General features: G+C 46.2%; 1 non-coding gene across 1 annotated transcript; it reads right to left on the reverse strand.

Annotated features, from left to right (window-relative positions):
- Positions 1-12,707: 12,707 nt before the first annotated feature.
- Positions 12,708-12,810, reverse strand: LOC127578661 (U6 spliceosomal RNA). Its single transcript, XR_007957554.1, has one exon. It is a non-coding gene; the product is annotated as a U6 spliceosomal RNA (small nuclear RNA).
- Between the last annotated feature and the right edge of the window lie 262 nt (positions 12,811-13,072).

Raw genomic sequence — 13,072 nt, forward strand, 5'->3', positions numbered from 1 at the left:
TCAATGAACTGTGAATATGAACCCCCAGATCCCCCTGCTCCTCCACACTGCCCAGAATCCTGCCATTCACCCTGTACTCTGACCTGAAGTTTGTCCTTCCAAAGTGTACCACCTCACTACTCCAGATTGAACTCCATCTGCCACTTGTCAGCCCAGCTCTGCATCCTATCAATATCCCTCTGTAAGCTCCAACAGCCCTCCACACTATCCACAACACCGCCAATCTTAGTGTCATCCGCAAACTTACTAACCCAGCCCTCCACCCCCTCATCTAAGTCATCTATAAATATCACGAAAAGTAGAGGTCCCAGAACTGATCCTTGTGGGCCACGGCTAGTCACAGCCCTCCAATCTGAATGCACTCCCTCCACCACAACTCTCTGCTTTCTACAGGCAAACTAATTCCTAATCCACACAGCCAAGCCTCCCTGGATCCCTTGGCCTCTGACCTTCTGAAGAAGCCTACCACGAGGAACCTTATCAAACACCTTACTAAAATCCATGTAGACCACATCCACCACACTACCCTCATCAATCTTCCTCGTCACCTCCTCAAAGAACTCTCAGGCTTGTGAGACAAGATCTTCCCTTCACAAAGTTATGCTGGCTGTCCCTAATCAGTCCATGATTCTCCAGGTGTTCAGAGATCCTATCTCTTAGAATCCTTTCTAACAGCTTACCCACCACAGACAAGGCTCACTGGTCTGTAATTTCCTGGACTATCCCTACCACCTTTTTTGAACAAGGGAACAACATTCACCACCCTCCAAATCTCCGGCACCATCCCTGTGGACAACGAGGACTCAAAGATCCTTACCAGCGGTTCAACAATCTCCTCCCTTGCCTCTCGAAGCAGCCTGGGGAAAATCCCATCGGGCCCCGGAGATATATCTGTCTTGATATTATTTAACAACTTCAACACATCCTCTCTTGATATCTACAACCTCGAGAACATTACCCTTACCAGCACTCCCTTCCGTGTCATCAAGACCCCTCTCCTTGGTGAATACCGAAGAGAAGTGTTCATTGAGAACTTCTCCCATTTCTGCCACCTCCAGGCAGATTCTCCCACCTTTGTCTTTAATCAGACCTACCTTTACCCTAGCCATCCTCCTACCCTTCATGTAGGTGAAAAAGGCCTTGGGGTTTTCCTTAACCCTACTAGCCAATGCTTTTCATGTCCCCTTCTAGCTCTCCACAGCCCTTTAAGTTCCTTCCTCGCTACTCTATATTCCTCACGGGCCCTGTCTGAACCTTGCAGCTTATACCTTATGTATGCTACCTTCTTCTCCCTAACTAGTCGTTCCACCTCTCTCGTCACCCACGGTTCCTTCACCCTGCCATTCCTTCTCTGCCTCACTGGGACATATTTATCCCTAATATCCTGCATAAGATCCCTGAACATAGACCACATCTCCATGGTACATTTTCCTTCAAAAAGGACATCCCAATTTACACTCCCAAGTTCTCTCCTTATAGCCTCATAGTTCGCCCTTCCCCAATTAAATATCTTCCTGTCCTCTCTGCACCTGTCCCTGTCCATGACAATTTTAAAGGTTATGGAGCAATGGTCATTGTCCCCCAAATACTCACCCACCAATAGATCCTTCACCTGTCCTGGTTCATTTCCTGAAACTAGATCTAGCATGGCATTTCCTCTCATCAGCCTGTCGACATACTGCGTCAGGAATCCCTCCTGGACACATTTAACAAATTCCGTCCCATCTAAACCTTTGGCACTAAGCAGGTTCCAGTCTATATTTGGGAAGTTGAAGTCTCCCATTATAACAACCCTGTTATTTTTGCTTCTCTCCAAACACTACCTGCCAATCTGCTCCTCTATATCTCTACTGCTACCGGGAGGCCTATAGAATACTCCTAGTAGAGTAACTGCTCCTTTCTTGTTCCTTACTTCCACCCATACGGACTCTAGAGATGATCCTTCTGCAACATCCATCCTTTCCACAGCCGTAACAGTGTCCCTGACCAGTATCACCACCCCTCCTGCTCTTCTCCCTCCTTCCTTATCCCTCTTAAAACACCCAAAACCAGGAATATTCAATATCCACTCCTGCCCTGACGTCAGCTACGTCTCAGTAATAGCCACAATATCATAGTCCCCCATACTTATCCAAGCCCTCAGTTCATCTCCCTTATTCCTGACACTTCTTGCATTTAAGTAAACACACTTCAGTCCATCTACCTTACTACTTTTATAGCCTGTATTCTGCTTCTCCTTCCCCAAAGCTTCTCTACTTGTTTGATCTAACTTTCCCAATCCCCTTCTTCCTCTGACCTACTCCTCCTGTTCCCTTCCCCCTCACAAACTAGTTTAAACCCTCCCGAACCACCCTAGCAAACCTACCCGCAAGGATATTGGCCCCCTTCTGGTTCAGGTGTAACCCATCATCTCTGTACAGGTCCCACCTTGCCCTGAAGAGATCCTAATGAGCCAGAAATCTAAAACCCTCCCAAATTCTCAGCCACACACTTATCTGCCACCTCATCTTGTTCCTGCCTTCACTATCACATGGCACCAGCAGCAATCCTGAGATTGCTACCCTTGAGGTCCTGTTCCTCAGTCTTCTGCCTAGCTCCCTGAACTCGCTCTTCAGGACCTCATCCCCTTTCCTACCTATGTCATTGGTGCCAACATGGACCACAACTTCTGGCTGCTCTCCCTCCCACTCAAGAATCCCGTGGACCTGATCAGTAACATCCCGGACCCTGGCACCTGGGAGGCAACATACCATCCGGGATTCATGCTCACTGCCACAGAACCTCCTGTTTCCCTGACTATCGAGTCCCCTATCACTACCGCATGTCTCTTTCCCACCCTTCCCTTCTGAGCAGCAGTACCAGTCCCAGTGCCAGAGACCTGGTTACTGCAGCTAGGCCCCTGCAGTTCATCCCCCTCAACAGCCTCCAGGGCAGAAAACCTGTTACTGAGAACAGCCTCCAGGGTTCCCTGCTCTGTCTGCCTGACTTCTTCTTCCTCTTCCCTCCCCTGACAGTCACCATTCTATCTGCATCTTGAACCTCAGATGTACCTGCTCTAAGGGGGGGTGACTGCCTCCTGATGGACCGTGTCTATATAACTCTCTCCCTTCTGCACCACACAACCAGGCTCAGTGCCGGAGACCTGGTCACTGCAGCTTTCCCCTTGTAGGTGGTTCCCCTAAACAGTATCCAAAGCAGTATACTAGTTATTGAGGGAATGGCCACAGGGGTACTCTATACTACCTGCCTATTCTCCATCCTTCTCCTGACAGTCACCCAGCTACTTGCCTCCTGCAGCCTCAGAGTGACTGCCTCCCTGTAACTCTTGTCTATCAGTATCCAATAGGAGCCAAAGGTCATCCAGCTGCAGCTCCAGTTCCCTAACACCGTCTGTAAGGAGCCACAGCTAACACTGGTCCACTCACAAAATGACTACTCTGGTTATACCTACCTTCCTTTTATTTACTGCTGTTAATAAGCCAATCAACTAGTAAGAATTTGCAAATGTGCCTCGTTTAGACTCTTGCAAGGTGAAAGTCACAAGCACAGAGACTCACCTCTTTTCAAAGGTCCTGCTCCAAATCTGGTTCCAACTCCAGACTCTGTAAGGTGAGACTCACAAGCACATGCACAGAAACTCACTTCTTTTCAAAGATCCCACTCCAAATCTGGCTCCAGCTCCCAACTCTGCAAGGTGAAACTTGATGGGCTGAATGGCCAAATTCTGCTCCTAGGTATTATGGTCTGATGGAATACGTGCTTGGGAGACAGAGGATGTGGGCGAGGTCCTGAATGAGTACTTTGTCGGTATTCACCAAAGCGAAGGACACGGAGGATACTGAGGTCAGTGTGGAGGGTGCTAACGTGCTGGGTCATTTTGAGATAAAAAAAGAGGTAGTAATGGGTCTCTTGTCAAACATTAGGTGGAAATGTCCCCAGGACCTGATGGGATAGACCCCATGTTATTGAGAGAGGCGAGAGATGAAACTGCTGGAGCCTTGACCAAGACCATCATGTCCATTGTAGCTACAGGCAAGGTCCCGGAAGACTGGCAAGTAGCTAATGTTCTTCCTTTGTTCAAGAAGGGAAATAAGGATCATCCTGGAAATTATGGTCTGAGTCTCGCGTCAGTGAGGGAGAAGCTATTGGAGAGGATTCTTAGGGATAGGATTTAAGTGTAATTTGGAAAAGCATGGTCTAATTAGGGGCACTCAGCATGTGTGACTTTGTGTAGGGGCCATGTCTTACTAACTTGATGGAATTTTTGAAGGAGCTGACCAAGGTGATCCATGAAGCTGTGGATATTGTCTACATGGATTTTAGCATTCATCAAGGTCCCTCGTGGGAGGCTCATCCAGAAGATTAAGATGCATGGGATTCATAATAACTTGGCTGTTTGGATTCAGAATTGGCTTGCCAATAGATATCAGAAGGTATTGGTTGATGGGACTTATTCAGGCTGGAGGTCCGTGATTAGTGGTGTTCTACAGGGATCCATACTGGGACCTTGGCTGAAAATATGGATGGGTGGGATAGTTAGTTTGTAGACGACACAAAGATTAGTAGCATTGTGGATAGTGTAGAAGGTTGCCAAAGGAGGCAGCAGGATATATATCAGTGGCACAGGGAGTTTAATCCAGGCAAATGTGAGGTTTTGCACTTTGGGAGATCAAATGTTAAAGGGATAGCACACAGTTAATGGCAGGACCCTTAACAACATTGATGTACAGAGGGATCTAGGGGTCCAAGTCCGTAGCTCCCTGAAAGTGGCCGCACAAGTGGTAAAGAAGGCATATGGCATGCTTGCCTTTATTAGTTGAGGCACTGAGTTCAAGAGTCGGGAAGTGATTTTGCTGCTTTGTAAAACTCTAGTTAGGCTGCATTCAATTCTGGTTGTCCCATTATAAGAAGGATATGGAGGCTTTGGAAAGGGTGCAGAAGAGGTTTACCAGGATGCTGCCTGGATTAGAGGGCATGTGCTGTAAGGAAAGGTTGGACAAATTTAGGGTAGTTTGGCTGTAAGGAAAGGTTGGACAAACTAGGGTAGTTTTCTCTGGAGTGGTGGGAGGCTAAGGGAGACCTGATAGAAGTTTATAAGGTTGAGAGGCATAGAGTGGACAGCCAGTATCTTTATCCCAGAGTCAAAATATTTAATACTAGAGGGCATACATTTAAGGTGGGGGGGGGAGTGGAAGTGTGGGGCAAGATTTTTACAGTGGTGGGTCCCTGGAATGCACTGCTAGGGGAGGTGGTGGAGGCAGATACGATAGAGGTGTTTAAGAGGCTCATGAATGTGCAGAGAGTGGAGGGGTATGGACCTTGTGCAGGCAGAAGGGATTAGTTTAATTAGCCATCATTAGCTTAATTCAGCACAACATTGTGGGCTGAAGGGCCTGTTCCTCTATAGTAATGTTCTATGAAAGCTGGAATACAAATCAAATTAGGGCAATAGTTGCACAAAATCACTGGTTGTTTCCGGATGAGTTTAAGCAAGCAGTTCATTGGTACTCTTCTCCCTTTTTCATTATCCTTTCCCACAAGGATCGGTTCTGGGACCTCTACTTTTTGTGATATTTATTAATGACAGAATGGGGGTTGGAAGGGTGGGTTAGCAAGTTTGCAGATGACACAAAGATCGGTGGTGTTGTGGATAGTGTGGAGGGCTGTCGAAGCTTACAGAGGGATATTGATAGGATGCAGAGCTAGGCTGACAAGTGGCAGATGGAGTTCAATCTGGAGAAGTGTGAGGTGGTACACTTTGGAAGGACAAACTCCAGGGCAGAATACAGGGTAAATGGCAGGATTCTGGGCAGTGTAGAGGAGCAGAGGGATCTGGGGGTTCATATCCACAGATCACTGAAAGTTGCCTCACAGGTGGATAGGGTAGTTAAGAAAGCTTACGGGATGTTAGCTTTCATAAATCATGGGATCAAGTTTAAGAGCCGTGAAGTAATGATGCAGCTTTACAAAACTCTGGTTAGACCACACTTAGAGTACTGCGTCCAGTTCTGGTCGCCTCATTATAGGAAGGATGTGGAGGCGTTGGAAAGGGTGCAGAGGAGGTTTACTGCATGCTGCCTGGATTAGAGAGTATGGATTATGAGGAGAGACTAAAGGAGCTAGGGCTGTTCTCATTGGAGAGAAGTAGGATGAGGGGAGACATGATAGAGGTATACAAAATATTAAGAGGAATAGATAGAGTGGACAGCCAGCACCTCTTTCCCAGGGCACGAATGTTCAATACAAGAGGGCATAGCTTTAAGGTAATGGGGGGTGGGAAGTTCAAGGGTGATGTCAGAGGGAGGTTTTTCACCCAGAGAGCAGTTGGTGCATGGAATGCACTGCCTGGGGTGGCGGTGGAGGCTGATATGTTGAGATTGTTAGACAAGCATATGGAGGAATTTAAAATAGAGGGATATGTGGGAGGAAGGGGTTAGATAGTTTTAGGAGTGGTTTGAAGGTCGGCACAACATGGTGGGCCGAAGGACCTGTATTGTGCTGTATTGTTCTATGGTTCTATGGTTATGTTTGGGCACTATCAGACAGGCTAGAGGAGCAAGTAATTCAATTTGTTTTTTCTGTGATTTCCTATAGCTGGGCAGCACTCCTCCAACTAGTTACAGTGACACACAGCGTTGGCAGTGGGAAGTCCTGTTATGGCTAATAGACATGCACATTTTGAATGGGGCTGTTTAGGATTAAGTCCAAGAATCTGGTTTAAATTATGGCACAATGTTGATAAGAATTAGTTCAAAGTGGCTACTTGTACAATATTTTCAACTTTTTGCTTGTTGCAATATTTGGTAGGTTAAGTTTTGTTCCATGGTCCATAATATAACAAATATATCACTGAGATGGAGGGAGTACGACGAAGGTTCACCAGATTGATCCCTGGGATTGGTGGGCAGGGCTTGGTGGTGAGAGATTGAGGAGGAAGGAGGCGCATAGTCTCAGTAGTTAGGAGGGTAAGAGAGAACCTCATCGAAAGAACCAAAATTCTTGCAGTGTTTGGCAGGGCAGATGCAGAATTAATGATTTCTCTGGCTGGGCTTCCAAGAGCAAGGAGTCTGTCTCAAAATTCAGTGTCAAACATTCAAGACCAAGATGGGAAGAAATGTCTTCACCCAGAAGGTAGTGAATCCTTGGAATTGTTCACCCATAGATGACTCTGGTACAAATAGTTCATTCAATAGAGTGAAAATCTGGTGAAGTGTCTTCAACCTGAAACATTAACTCTGTCCAGTTTTAACAATCTTCAGTCCTGAAGAAGGGTCCTGACCTGAAGCGCTGACCGTCTGCTTTTCTCCACGGATGCTGCCCGGCCTGCTGAGTTCCTCCGGCATCATTGTGTTTTCCATCTAGATTCCAGCATCTGCCATCCCTTGTTTCTCTACATTAACTCTGTTTCTCTTCCCACAGACGCTGCCTGACCTTCTGAGTGTTTCCAGCATTTTCTGTTTTACTTTCATTCAAAATGGAGATGGATAAACTTGTAGATATTAAGAGAAGCAACGATAGGGAGACAACACCAGGAACGGCACAGAGGCAAAAAAATCAGATCCATTGACAGTGGGGCCGAATGGACTACTCCTGCTTCTATGTATGTTTTTGTGTTCTTTCTTCATTAGGAGGACATGTACAAAGATTTGTGTGAATGTCCTGGGCCCAGTTATTAAATGTCCACAATTTGTAAAAACAAAACCTCCCAGTGTGAGTTTTGTTTTGTTGTATGTTTACAGAAAGCTTCTGTCTTTCCAACTGCTCTTTTGCATTTTTGTTGGCTGGATTTTGAACAGCTGAGAAAACGAATTAAAGGATGAGCTGACTGCTGGTCCCATTTAGATCCTGTGCAACACACAACAGCCATTTGGTTCAGCCAAGTAATTGCACAGCTGCACACAGCTGTAAAGGCATCAGATAAGAGTCACAGCAATCTCCATTGTTTACATGTTGAAATTGCAGGTTGAAGAGACCAGGTGTTCAAAATGATGTGGCAAGATGCAGTCGGGATTCTTTGAGGACCCTGATGGCTTGCAGTTAATAACTAAGACGTGTTTTGACATTCATGCAATGCCTCTGATGAAAGTATTGCTGACAATTATTGAGTAAATATCGCCAGAGAATTTCCCAATTTTGAATGTGAAATGGGCAAGGACCTTCAGTGATTTGATTGATCGCAGACAACAACTGTTAAGGTTTGACCTCTAACACTCGGATGTAACACACTTCACACCTGGAGTAGGTCTATCTGGACAATGCAATACAGCCGACGAACTCCTGAAGGCATGGCTGACAAAAGGTGATTCAAACTGTTCCCTGTCACCTTCCTGTTCTGTAAAGTTGTAAAGTACCTGCAGAAACTATTAATCATTTGCTTCCACCTCTGTTCTTCTGGTCTGCAAATGGATATCTATGGAACATAAAACATTTCACAACTTTAATCACTAATGCCCTGTAAGAGGAAACCTCTGAAAGGGCAACATTGTTCAAAGTAGGATTTAGGAATGACCGTCATGTTTGCCACTTAAACAAACAGAACCTTTTTGCATTTCTTTATCCACTTTAGTGTTACATCTTTGCCTGAAGTTCAATGTTTCAGAAGATAATTATAATTGAAATGCATTCTAGGACATCTCTCGTCAATATTGGCCGATGCAAGAGCTCATAGTTGTGCAAGCAAAGTCCTGGGCATCATCTGATTAGCTGGATTGTTACTTGTCTAGTGCAAGGAGTTAGTGACGTTGGACTTCTGTCCATCTGGGGCAAAGGGTCAAGAGTCGTGAACTGTATCAGTTGCCTGAGTAGGTATGATTCATATTGTTGGGCAAGAAAACTCAGCTTCAAGAAGATGGAGTTGAATGCTTAGCAGTGTGTAAATTATTCAATAGCTTGCTGTCTGGACACCAGCAATCAGCCTATGAAATAGGGATTCCTGGGAGGGTGTCGCTGTTGTTACAATATTAGCTGAGAATATAATAAACCAATACCAAAGGGAATGGGTCAAGCTGGATTGCTTTTTTAAAAGCTTTTTTTATGATCATACAAGAGTTTATTGACTAAAAGCACTACAAAATGACATCCAGTGTCAAAACTACAACAACTGACATGAACCACACAGACACATTCCAACTATGTAACTACAGCAAATAACACTAACTAACGACCACAAATCGCACTTGCACTACTCATATAAGAATCTCGTTCACACTGTCCATGACACACACCATCCCCTGAGGGGACCACCAATTGCGGAGTTCGCCCAGGTTGCCCGCAGATACCGCATGCTCCGTCTCCAAGGACACCCGCCCGCGGATGTAAGCCTGGAAGAGGGGCGAGGATGGCGGACCGGCCAAAACGCTTGGCCGCCCGCCGCCTGGACCCATTGACGGCCAGCTTGGCCAGACCCAGGAGAAGACCAACCAGGACATCCCCTGCCGGATTGCTCTTGCATAGATCTGGAATGGACCCAACAGGCTGAAGAATCTCATTCTATGCAGAAACCATTCTGTGACTTCAGAGTCAGCCCTGCAGACTACCAGGGATGCTCAGGGCCTGAAGCACAGGTTAGTATTTGCACTGGTTGTCTTGGGTCAGTTTCAATAATGAGCAATATTCAGGGATCTCTGGAACATGCAGCGTGCTTGGTTCACCCAAACAGAAAAAGTTGGCTAGCACCTGGCTGTATGAATTGAAACTATCTTCCCATGGAACTCCAGAGCTGAAACCTAGAGCTTTCGCTCAGGAACCTGAAACATTTATGACAGCGATTTGGGAATCAGGAAATTTCTGAATGTTGTCTTGGTGACAATTTGAGCTTTCTGACGTGTTCTGTGCGTGTAACCCTGCCTCAAATCCAAGAGGTACATCCCACTGGAAAACCTAGAATGAGAAGCACTTTAAAAAATAAATCTATCCAATCCTTTCTCTGAGGTTAGTGACAAATGGCATGCCCAACATATCCCAGAATAGTGGCATATAACATTTTCATTACACCTCTGTGGTTTGTGCAACTGTTAGAAGGATTTTTGCCGAGTTAACATGCAGAATTTATTCTGAGGATGTCTTCCAGCACCACCATCTCTTCCCCCAGTGTCCCACACTCCCTCTCTCAGTTCCCCGGTGTCCCACACTCCCCCCGGTGTCCCACTCTCCCTCTCTCGGTTCCTCAGTGTCCCACTCTCCCTCTCTCTTCTCCCTGTGTCCCACTCTCCCTCTCTCTTCCCCCAGTGTCCCACCTTCCCACCTCTGTAGTGGTTCTACAGTTGTTTCCTTTGTCCAGTGCCTGCTGCACTGAGCATGCCCGTTCTGACCTTGTGCCTGACATTTTCTAAGAATCACAGAGGCATACAGTCTAGAAGCAGGTCGTCAACCACCCATTTATACTAATCCTACACTAATTCCATTTTTTTAATTCATCCCACATTCTAATCAATTCTCCCTAGATTTGACCACCCTCCTACATACTAGGGACAATTTACAATGACCAATCAACCTACCAACCTGCACCTCTTAGGAATTCCTCAGGCCGGTCTTACACCCAACCACATATAACAGCTTCATCGGTCATCTCCCCTCCATCATAAGGTCAAAATAAAGCATACATGGAACATCAAACAGTACGACACTGGACAGGCCATTCGGCCCACGAACTTGTACCGATCTTGTAGCCAATTTATACTAAATGTCCTTCTCCTGTGTATCATCCACATCCCTCCATTCCCTTCATATTCATGTGTCTATCTAAAAGCCTCTTCAACTCCACCAAACTGTCTGCTTCCACTGCTACCCCTGGTAACCCATTCCAGGCACCTACCACACTCTGTGGGAAAAAATATTTGCCCCTAATTTTGCCTTTAAACTTTCTCCCTCTAACCTTAAAAGCAGGACCTCTGGTGTTTGACATTTCTACTCTGGGGAACAGATTCTGACTGTCTACCCTATCTGTGCCTCTTATCACTTTAAAAACCTCTGTCTCGCCTCAGCCTCCGACACTTGAGGGAGAACAACCCAAGTTTGTCCAACCTCTCCTTGTAGCTCATACCCTCTAATCCAGGCAGCATCCCAGTAAACCTCTTCTGCACCCTTTCCACAGTCTCCACATCGACCAGAACTGCACACAATATTCCCAAGTGTGGTCTGACCAATGTCTTTGCATTGTTGGAGGAAACTGAGCACCTGGAGGAAACTTGGGCAGTCAGGGGAAGGTGTGTAAACTCCACACAGACATCGCCCGAGGACAGGATTGAACCCGGGTCCCTGGCGCTGTGAGTCAATCCCTCTACCTGCTGCACCATTGTGCCATCCATTTCCCTGGAAATTAAACAAAGACATTTTCCCTGCATGATTCTCCTGGGATAAAGGCAGATGCAAGTTTCTTCTCTGTTCCTAGGAACAGAGAACTGAGGAAATGGTTTGAGAGTGTGCAAAACCAAATGTAACTTCATTTAGGGCAGACACGGTAGTGTAGCGAGTAGTGTTACACTATTACAGAGCCAGTGACCCGGGTTCAATTCCAGCTGCTGTCTGTAAAGAGTTTGTATGCTCTCCCCGTGTCTGCGTGGGTTTCTTCCGGGTGCTCCGGTTTCCTCCCACATTCCAAAGACGTACGGGTTAGGAAGTTGTGGGCATGCTATTGTTGGCACTGGAATAGTGGCGACACTTGCGGGCTGCCCCAGAACATTCTACGCAAAAGATGCATCTCACTGTGTGTTTCGATGTACATGTGACTGATAAAGAAATCTTATATCATAACTTTAAAAAGGGAACATGCAGATAGAGAAATGCCCTTGTTGAAAGAGCTGATGCTTGGAACAAGAAGAGAGAGACGTGAAAAACGTGAGCAGAAATAGAGTTCCTTTTCAGTGCCTCAGTTATTGCCCTGTTCAATATTAAATCGGAGAAAAAGCCCTTGTCCCAAATCAGAAGGTTGCAAATTTGACTGCAGAGAGCATTAAATGTCAGAGGAACAAAGGACTGCAGATGCTGGAATCTAGATGACACTTGGGATAATATTGAAGAGGTGCTACACTGAAGTGCCCATGCCACCATCCTGATATAAGATATTAAGGTATTTATTTATTAGTCACACTTACATCAAAACACACAGTGAAATGAATCATTTTGCGTTACTGAGAATGTTCTGGGGGCAGCCCACAAGTGTCGCCACACTTCCGGCTCCAACATAGCATGTCCACAGCTCCTAACCCGTACGTCTTTGGAATGCGGGAGGAAACCGGAGCACCCGGAGGAAACCCATGTAGACATGGGGAGAATACACAAACCCCGTACAGACAGCGGCCGAATTGAACCCTGATTGCTGGCGCTGTAATAGCATTACGTTAACTGCTACACTACTGTGCCACTAAAATTTCTCTTGTATTTCCAGTTAACTTTGGAAACAGAAATAAGATAAGATTTCTTTATTAGTCACATGTACATCGAAACACACAGTGAAATGCATCTTTGGTTCGAGTGTTCTGGGGGGCAGCCCACAAGTGTCACCACGCTTCTGGCACCAACATAGCATGCCCACAACTTCCTAACCTGTACGACTTTGGAATGTGGGAGGAAGCCGGAGCACCCGGAGGAAACCCACACAGACACATGGGGAGAACAGACAAACTCCTTGCAGACAGTGGCCGGAATTGAACCCGGGTCACTGGTGCTGTAATAGCGTCATGCTAACCGCTACACTACTGTGCCTGCTCTCTAATATGGAACGGTTCATGAATTTATGTGTCATCGTTGCACAGGGACCATGCTAATCTTGTCCGTATCATTCCAATTTTAGTATATCTCCTCGTCGGGGAATTGAAGCCCGGTCTCCTGTGTGACAGGCGGGGATACTAACCACTATAAGGGTGTCGTGGTCAACACCTATCCTCCAGCCAAAGTCACTTAAACAGGTTATCATATTGGTGCTTGTGGGACCTCCAAGAGCCCAAAATTTGCAGCCTCATTTCCTACATCACAGCAGTCACTACAGTTCTAACACATTTCATGTGCTGGGAGACAATTTGGGAGGCGCTGAAGTTGTGAAAGGCATTCCATGAATGCAAAATCATTCCTTCTG

This window comes from Pristis pectinata, chromosome 15, assembly GCF_009764475.1.
Source record: "Pristis pectinata isolate sPriPec2 chromosome 15, sPriPec2.1.pri, whole genome shotgun sequence".
In the NCBI taxonomy this organism is placed as follows: domain Eukaryota; kingdom Metazoa; phylum Chordata; class Chondrichthyes; order Rhinopristiformes; family Pristidae; genus Pristis; species Pristis pectinata.